This window comes from Phyllobates terribilis, unplaced genomic scaffold, assembly GCF_046119375.1.
Source record: "Phyllobates terribilis strain yellow unplaced genomic scaffold, ASM4611937v1 Scaffold_47__1_contigs__length_9908305, whole genome shotgun sequence".
Taxonomy (NCBI): Eukaryota; Metazoa; Chordata; class Amphibia; order Anura; family Dendrobatidae; genus Phyllobates; species Phyllobates terribilis.
In genome coordinates, this window is record NW_027362807.1 from 6,537,290 (window position 1) to 6,547,533 (window position 10,244).

Here is a 10,244-nt window from a genome sequence, read left to right on the forward strand (position 1 = left end):
GCGGCTCCGTTCCGTACACCTCATACACACGCAGCACCGCTTCGTACACACGCGGCTCCGCTCCGTACACCTCGTACACACGCGGCTCCGCATCGTACACACGCGGCTCCGCTTCGTACGCACGCGGCTCCGCTCCGTACACCTCGTACACATGCGGCTCCGCTCCGTACACATCGTACACACGCGGCTCCGCTCCGTACACCTCGCACACACTCGCGACTTCGCTCCGTACACCTTGTACACACACGGCTCCGCTCCGTATACCTCGTACACACGGGGCTCCGCTTCGTACACACGCGGCTCCGCTCCGTACACCTTTACACATGCGACTCCGCTCCGTAGACATCGTACACAAGCGGCTCCGCTCCGTACGCCTCGTACACACGGCTCTGCTCCATACACTTCGTACACGCGCGGCTCCGCTCCGTACGCCTCGTACACGCACGGCTCTGCTCCGTACGCCTCGTACACGAGCGGCTCCGCTCCGTACGCCTCGTACACGCACGGCTCCGCTCCGTACGCCTCGTACACGCGGCTCCGCTCCGTACGCCTCGTACACGCGCTGCTCCACTCCGTACGACTCGTACACGCGCGGCTTCGTTCCGTACGCCTCGTACACGCGCGGCTCCGCTCCGTACACCTCGTACACACGCGGCTCCGCTCCGTACACCTCGTACACGCGCGGCTCCGCTCTGTACACATCGTACACGCGCGGCTCCGCTCCTTACAGCTCGTACACACGCGGCTCCGCTCCGTACACACGCGGCTCCGCCTCGTACACGCGCAGCTCCGCTCCGTACGCCTGGTACACGCCCGGATCCGCTCCGTACGCCTGGTACACGCGCGGCTCCGCTCCGTACGACTGGTACGCGCGCGGCTCCGCTCCGTACGCCTCGTACACACGGCTCTGCTCCATACACCTCGTACACGCGCGGCTCCGCTCCGTACGCCTCGTACACGCACGGCTCCGCTCCGTACGCCTCGTACACGAGCCGCTCAGCTCCGTACGCCTCGTACACGCACGGCTCCGCTCCGTACGCCTCGTACACACGCGGCTCCGCTCCGTACGCCTCGTACACGCGCGGCTCCGCTCCGTACAACTCGTACACGCTCCGCTCCGTACGCCTCGTACACGCACGGCTCCGCTCCGTACGCCTCGTACACGCACGGCTCCGCTCCTTACACCTCGTACACGCACGGCTCTGCTCCGTACGCCTCGTACACGAGCGGCTCCGCTCCGTACACGCGCGGCTCGGCTCCGTACACCTCGTACACGCGCGGCTCCGCACACCTTGTACACGCGCGGCTCCGCTCTGTACGCCTCGTACATGCGCGGCTCCGCTCCGTACGCCTGGTACACGCCCGGCTCCGCTCCGTACGCCTGGTACACGCGCGGCTCCGCTCCGTACGGCTGGTACACGCGCGGCTCCGCTCCGTACGCCCCGTACACGCACGGCTCTGCTCCGTACGCCTCGTACACGAGCGGCTCCGCTCCGTACGCCTCGTACACGCACGGCTCCGCTCCGTACGCCTCGTACACACGCGGCTCCGCTCCGTACGCCTCGTACACGCGCTGCTCCACTCCGTATGCCTCGTACACGCGCGGCTCCGGTCCGTTCGCCTCGTACACGCGCGGCTCCGCTCCGTACGCCTGGTACACGCCCGGCTCCGCTCCGTACGCCTGGTACACGCGCGGCTCCGCTCCGTACGCCTCGTACACACAGCTCTGCTACATACACCTCGTACACGCGCGGCTCCGCTCCGTATGCCTCGTACACGCGCTGCTCCGCTTCGTACACCTCGTACACATGCGGCTCCGCTCCGTAGAGATCGTACACACGCGGCTCCAGTCCGTACGCCTCGTACACGCGCGGCTCCGCTGCGTACGACTCGTACACGCGTGGCTCCGCTCCGTACAAGCGCGGCTCCGCTCCGTACACCTCGTACACGCGCGGCTCCGCTCCGTACACATCGTACACGCGCGGCTCCGCTCGTTACAGCTCGTACACACGCGGCTCCGCTCCGTACACACGCGGCTCCGCCTCGTACACGCGCAGCACCGCTCCGTACGCCTGGTACACGCCCGGATCCGCTCCGTACGCCTGGTACACGCGCGGCTCCGCTCCGTACGACTGGTACGCGCGCGGCTCCGCTCCGTACGCCTCGTACACGCGCGGCTCCGCTCCGTGCGCCTCGTACACACACGGCTCCGCTCCGTACGCCTCGTACACGCGTGGTTCCGCTCCGTACACCTCATACACGCGCGGCTCCGCTCCGTACCCCTCGTACACGCGCGGTTCCGCTCCGTACACCTCGTACACGCGCGGCTCCGCTCCGTACACCTCGTACACGCGCGGCTCCGCTCCGTACACCTCGTACACGCGCGGCTCAGCTAAGTACACCTCGTACACGCGCGGATCCACTCCGTACACCTCGTACACACGCGGCTCCGCTCCGTACACCTCGTACACGCGCGGCTCCGCTCCGTACACATCGTACACGCGCGGCTCCGCTCCTTACAGCTCGTACACGCGCGGCTCCGCTCCGTACACACGCGGCTCCGCCTCGTACACGCGCAGCTCCGCTCCGTACGCCTGGTACACGCCCGGATCCGCTCCGTACGCCTGGTACACGCGCGGCTCCGCTCCGTACGCCTCGTACACACGGCTCTGCTCCATACATCTCGTAAACGCGCGGCTCCGCTCCGTACGTCTCGTACACGCACGGCTCTGCTCCGTACGCCTCGTACACGAGCGGCTCCGCTCCGTACGCCTCGTACACGCACGGCTCCGCTCCGTACGCCTCGTACACACGCGGCTCCGCTCCGTACGCCTCGTACACGCGCGGCTCCGCTCCGTACAACTCGTACACGCTCCGCTCCGTACGCCTCGTACACGCACGGCTCTGCTCCGTACGCCTCGTTCACGAGCGGCTCCGCTCCGTACGCCTCGTACACGCACGGCTCCGCTCCATACACCTCGTACACGCACGGCTCTGCTCCGTACGCCTCGTACACGAGCGGCTCCGCTCGGTACGTCTCGTACACGCACGGCTCCGCTCCATACACCTCGTACACGCGCACCTCCGCTCCGTACGCCTGGTACACGCCCGGATCCGCTCCGTACGACTGGTACACGCGCGGCTCCGCTCCGTACACCTCGTACACACGCGGCTCCGCTTCGTACACACGCGGCTCCGCTCCGTACACCTCGTACACATGCGGCTCCGTTCCGTACACATCGTACACACGCGACTCTGCTCCGTACACTTCGTACACATGCGGCTCCGCTCCGTACACATCGTACACACGCGGCTCCACTCCGTACACCTCGTACACACGCGGCTCCGCTCCGTACACCTTGTACACACGCGGCTCCGCTCCGTACACCTCGTACACACGCGGCTCCGCTCCGTACACCTTGTACACACGCGGCTCCGCTCCGTACACCTCGTACAAACGCGGTTCCGCTCCGTATACCTCGTACACATGCGGCTCCGCTCCGTATACCTCGTACACATGCGGCTCCGCTCCGTAGAGATCGTACACACGCGGCTCCGCTCCGTACGCCTCATACACGCGCGGCTCCGCTGCGTACGACTCGTACACGCGCGGCTCCGCTCCGTAAGCCTCGTACACGCGCGGCTCCTCTCCGTACGCCTGGTACACGCCCGGCTCCGCTCCGTACGCCTGGTACACGCGCGGCTCCACTCCGTACGCCTGGTACACGCGCGGCTCCGCTCCGTACACCTCGTACACGCGCGGCTCCGCTCCGTACACCTCATACACGCGCGTCTCCGCTCCGTACACCTCGTACACGCGCGGCTCCGCTCCGTTCACATCGTACACGCCCGGCTCCGCTCCGTACACCTCGTACACACGCGGCTCCGTTCCGTACACCTCGTACACACGCAGCACCGCTTCGTACACACGCGGCTCCGCTCCGTACACCTCGTACACACGCGGCTCCGCATCGTACACACGCGGCTCCGCTTCGTACGCACGCGGCTCCGCTCCGTACACCTCGTACACATGCGGCTCCGCTCCGTACACATCGTACACACGCGGCTCCGCTCCGTACACCTCGCACACACTCGCGGCTTCGCTCCGTACACCTTGTACACACACGGCTCCGCTCCGTATAACTCGTACACACGGGGCTCCGCTTCGTACACACGCGGCTCCGCTCCGTACACCTTTACACATGCGGCTCCGCTCCGTAGACATCGTACACAAGCGGCTGCGCTCCGTACGCCTCGTACACACGGCTCTGCTCCATACACCTCGTACACGCGCGGCTCCGCTCCGTACGCCTCGTACACGCACGGCTCTGCTCCGTACGCCTCGTACACGAGCGGCTCCGCTCCGTACGCCTCGTACACGCACGGCTCCGCTACGTACGCCTCGTACACACGCGGCTCCGCTCCGTACGCCTCGTACACGCGCTGCTCCACTCTGTACGCCTCGTACACGCGCGTCTTCGCTCCGTACGCCTCGTACACGCGCGGCTCCGCTCCGTTCGCCTCGTACACGCACGGCTCCGCTCCGTACGCCTGATACACGCCCGGCTCCGCTCCGTACACCTCGTACACACGCGGCTCCGCTCCGTACACCTTGTACACACGCGGCTCCGCTCCGTACACCTCGTACACACGCGGCTCCGCTCCGTACACCTCGTACACACGCGGCTCCGCTTCGTACACACGCGGTTCCGCTCCGTACACCTCGTACACATGCGGCTCCGCTCCGTAGACATCGTACACACGCGGCTACGCTCCGTACACCTCGCACACACGCGGCTCCGCACCGTATACCTCGTACACACGGGGCTCCGCTTCGTACACATGCGGCTCCGCTCCGTACACCTCGAACACATGCGGTTCCGCTCCGTAGACATCGTACACACGCGGCTCGGCTCCGTACACCTCGTACACGCGCGGCTCCGCACACCTTGTACACGCGCGGCTCCGCTCTGTACGCCTCGTACACGTGCAGCTCCGCTCCGTACGCCTCGTACACGCGCGGCTCCGCTCCGTACGCCTGGTACACGCGCGGCTCCGCTCCGTACGGCTGGTACACGCGCGGCTCCGCTCCGTACGCCTCGTACACACAGCTCTGCTCCGTAAACCTCGTACACGCGCGACTCCGTTCCGTACGCCTCGTACACGCGCTGCTCCGCTCCGTACGCCTCGTACACGCGCGGCTTCGCTCCGTACGCTTCGTACACGCGCGGCTCCGCTCCGTTCGCCTCGTACACGCGCGGCTCCGCTCCATACGGCTGGTACACGCCCGGCTCCACTCCGTACGCCTGGTACACACGCGGCTCCGCTTCGTACACACGCGGCTCCGCTCCGTACACCTCGTACACATGCGGCTCCACTCCGTAGACATCGTACACACGCGGCTCCGCTCCGTACACCTCGCACACACGCGGCTCCGCTCCGTATACCTCGTACACATGCGGCTCCGCTCCGTAGAGATCGTACACACGCGGCTCCACTCCGTACGCCTCGTACACGCGCGGCTCCACTGCGTACGACTCGTACACGCGCGGCTCCGCTCCGTAAGCCTCGTACACGCGCGGCTCCTCTCCGTACGCCTGGTACACGCCCGGCTCCGCTCCGTACGCCTGGTACACGCGCGGCTCCGCTCCGTACACCTCGTACACGCGCGGCTCCGCTCCGTTCACATCGTACACGCCCGGCTCCGCTCCGTACACCTCGTACACACGCGGCTCCGTTCCGTACACCTCGTACACACGCAGCACCGCTTCGTACACACGCGGCTCCGCTCCGTACACCTCGTACACACGCGGCTCCGCTCCGTACGCACGCGGCTCCGCTCCGTACACCTCGTACACATGCGGCTCCGCTCCGTACACATCGTACACACGCGGCTCCGCTCCGTACACCTCGCACACACTCGCGACTTCGCTCCGTACACCTTGTCCACACACGGCTCCGCTCCGTATACCTCGTACACACGGGGCTCCGCTTCGTACACACGCGGCTCCGCTCCGTACACCTTTACACATGCGGCTCCGCTCCGTAGACATCGTACACAAGCGGCTCCGCTCCGTACGCCTCGTACACACGGCTCTGCTCCATACACCTCGTACACGCGCGGCTCCGCTCCGTACGCCTCGTACACGCACGGCTCTGCTCCGTACGCCTCGTACACGAGCGGCTCCGCTCCGTACGCCTCGTACACGCACGGCTCCGCTCCGTACGCCTCGTACACGCGGCTCCGCTCCGTACGCCTCGTACACGCGCTGCTCCACTCCGTACGCCTCGTACACGCGCGGCTTCGTTCCGTACGCCTCGTACACGCGCGGCTCCGCTCCGTTCGCCTCGTACACGCGCGGCTCCGCTCCGTACGCCTGATACACGCCCGGCTCCGCTCCGTACACCTCGTACACACGCGGCTCCGCACACCTTGTACACACGCGGCTCCGCTCCGTACACCTCGTACACACGCGGCTCCGCTCCGTACACCTCGTACACACGCGGCTCCGCTTCGTACACACGCGGCTCCGCTCCGTACACCTCGTACACATGCGGCTCCGCTCCGTAGACATTGTACACACGCGGTTTCGCTCCGTACACCTCGTACACACGCGGCTCCGCTCCGTACACCTCGTACACACGCGGCTCCGATCCGTACACCTCGTACACACGCGGCTCTGCTCCGTACACCTTGTACACACTCGGCTCCGCTCCGTACACCTCGTACACACGCGGCTCTGCTCCGTACACCTCGTACACCTGCGGCTCCGATCCGTACGCCTCATACACACACGGCTCCGCTCCGTACACCTCGTACACACACGGCTCTGCTACGTACACCTCGTACACACGCGGCTCCGTTCCGTACACCTCGTACAAACACGGCTCTGCTCCGTACGCCTCGTACACACGCGGCTCCGCTCCGTACACCTCGTATACACGCGGCTCCGCTCCGTACACCTCGTACACACGCGGCTCTGCTCCGTACACCTCGTACACACGCGGCTCTGCTCCGTACACCTCGTACACACACGGCTCCGCTCCATACACCTCGTACACACACGGCTCTGCTCCGTACACCTCGTACACACGCGGCTCTGCTCCGTACACCTCGTACACGTGCGGCTCTGCTCCGTACACCTCGTACACACGCGGCTCTGCTCCGTACACTTCGTACACACGCGGCTCTGCTCCGTACACCTCGTACACACGGCTCCGCTCCGTACACCTCGTACAGGCGCGGCTCCGCTCCGTACACCTCGTACACATGCGGCTCCGCTCCGTACACCTCGTACACACGCGGGTCCACTTCGTACACACGCGGCTCCGCTCCGTACACCTCGTACACGCGCGGCTCCGCTCCGTACACATCGTACACACGCGGATCTGCTCCGTACACCTCGTACACACACGGCTCCGATCCGTACACCTCGTACACACGCGGCTCTGCTCCGTACACCTTGTACACACTCGGCTCCGCTCTGTACACCTCGTACACACGCGGCTCTGCTCCGTACACCTCGTACACCTGCGGCTCCGATCCGTACGCCTCATACACACACGGCTCCGCTCCGTACACCTCGTACACACACGGCTCTGCTACGTACACCTCGTACACACGCGGCTCCGTTCCGTACACCTCGTACAAACACGGCTCTGCTCCGTACGCCTCGTACACACGCGGCTCCGCTCCGTACACCTCGTATACACGCGGCTCCGCTCCGTACACCTCGTACACATGCGGCTCTGCTCCGTACACCTCGTACACACGCGGCTCTGCTCCGTACACCTCGTACACACACGGCTCCGCTCCATACACCTCGTACACACACGGCTCTGCTCCGTACACCTCGTACACGTGCGGCTCTGCTCCGTACACCTCGTACACGTGCGGCTCTGCTCCGTACACCTCGTACACACACGGCTCTGCTCCGTACACTTCGTACACACGCGGCTCTGCTCCGTACACCTCGTACACACGGCTCCGCTCCGTACACCTCGTACAGGCGCGGCTCCGCTCCGTACACCTCGTACACGCGCGGCTCCGCTCCGTACACCTCGTACACGCGCGGCTCCGCTCCGTACACCTCGTACACGCGCGGCTCCGCTCCGTACACCTCGTACACGCGCGGCTCCGCTCCGTACACCTCGTACACGCGTGGCTCCGCTCCGTACACCTCTTACACACGCGACTCCGCTCCGTACACCTCGTACACGCGCGGCTCCGCTCCGTACGCCTCGTACACACGCGGCTCTGCTCCGTACACCTCGTACACACGCGGCTCCGCTCCGTACACCTCGTACACGCGCGGCTCCGCTCCGTACACATCGTACACACGCGGATCTGCTCCGTACACCTCGTACACGCGCGGCTCCGCTCCGTACGCCTCGTACACACGCGGCTCTGCTCCGTACACCTCGTACACACACGGCTCCGATCCGTACACCTCGTACACACGCGGCTCTGCTCCGTACACCTTGTACACACTCGGCTCCGCTCCGTACACCTCGTACACACGCGGCTCTGCTCCGTACACCTCGTACACCTGCGGCTCCGATCCGTACGCCTCGTACAAACACGGCTCTGCTCCGTACGCCTCGTACACACGCGGCTCCGCTCCGTACACCTCGTATACACGCGGCTCCGCTCCGTACACCTCGTACACACGCGGCTCTGCTCCGTACACCTCGTACACACGCGGCTCTGCTCCGTACACCTCGTACACACACGGCTCCGCTCCGTACACCTCGTACACACACGGCTCTGCTCCGTACACCTCGTACACACGCGGCTCTGCTCCGTACACCTCGTACACGTGCGGCTCTGCTCCGTACACCTCGTACACACGCGGCTCTGCTCCGTACACTTCGTACACACGCGGCTCTGCTCCGTACACCTCGTACACACGGCTCCGCTCCGTACACCTCGTACAGGCGCGGCTCCGCTCCGTACACCTCGTACACGCGCGGCTCCGCTCCGTACACCTCGTACACGCGCGGCTCCGCTCCGTACACCTCGTACACGCGCGGCTCCGCTCCGTACACCTCGTACACGCGTGGCTCCGCTCCGTACACCTCTTACACACGCGACTCCGCTCCGTACACCTCGTACACGCGCGGCTCCGCTCCGTACGCCTCGTACACACGCGGCTCTGCTCCGTACACCTCGTACACACGCGGCTCCGATCCGTACACCTCGTACACACGCGGCTCTGCTCCGTACACCTTGTACACACTCGGCTCCGCTCCGTACACCTCGTACACACGCGGCTCTGCTACGTACACCTCGTACACACGCGGCTCCGTTCCGTACACCTCGTACAAACACGGCTCTGCTCCGTACGCCTCGTACACACGCGGCTCCGCTCCGTACACCTCGTATACACGCGGCTCCGCTCCGTACACCTCGTACACACGCGGCTCTGCTCCGTACACCTCGTACACACGCGGCTCTGCTCCGTACACCTCGTACACACACGGCTCCGCTCCGTACACCTCGTACAGGCGCGGCTCCGCTCCGTACACCTCGTACACACGGCTCCGCTCCGTACACCTCGTACAGGCGCGGCTCCGCTCCGTACACCTCGTACACGCGCGGCTCCGCTCCGTACACCTCGTACACGCGCGGCTCCGCTCCGTACACCTCGTACACGCGCGGCTCCGCTCCGTACACCTCGTACACGCGCGGCTCCGCTCCGTACACCTCGTACACGCGTGGCTCCGCTCCGTACACCTCTTACACACGCGACTCCGCTCCGTACACCTCGTACACGCGCGGCTCCGCTCCGTACGCCTCGTACACACGCGGCTCTGCTCCGTACACCTCGTACACACGCAGCTCTGCTCCGTACACCTCGTACACACGCGGCTCCGCTCCGTACACCTCGTACACGCGCGGCTCCGCTCCGTACACCTCGTACACGCGCGGCTCCGCTCCGTACACCTCGTACACGCACGGCTCTGCTCCGTACACCTCGTACACACGTGGCTCTGCTCCGTACACCTCGTACACGTGCGGCTCTGCTCCGTACACCTCGTACACACACGGCTCTGCTCCGTACACTTCGTACACACGCGGCTCTGCTCCGTACACCTCGTACACACGGCTCCGCTCCGTACACCTCGTACAGGCGCGGCTCCGCTCCGTACACCTCGTACACGCGCGGCTCCGCTCCGTACACCTCGTACACGCGCGGCTCCGCTCCGTACACCTCGTACACGCGCGGCTCCGCTCCGTACAC

General features: G+C 65.9%; 1 protein-coding gene across 9 annotated transcripts in view; it reads left to right on the forward strand.

Annotated features, from left to right (window-relative positions):
• LOC141191559 (uncharacterized) overlaps positions 1–10,244 on the forward strand; it is a 211,822-nt gene that overhangs the window by 57,115 nt on the left and 144,463 nt on the right. The window lies entirely within an intron of this gene.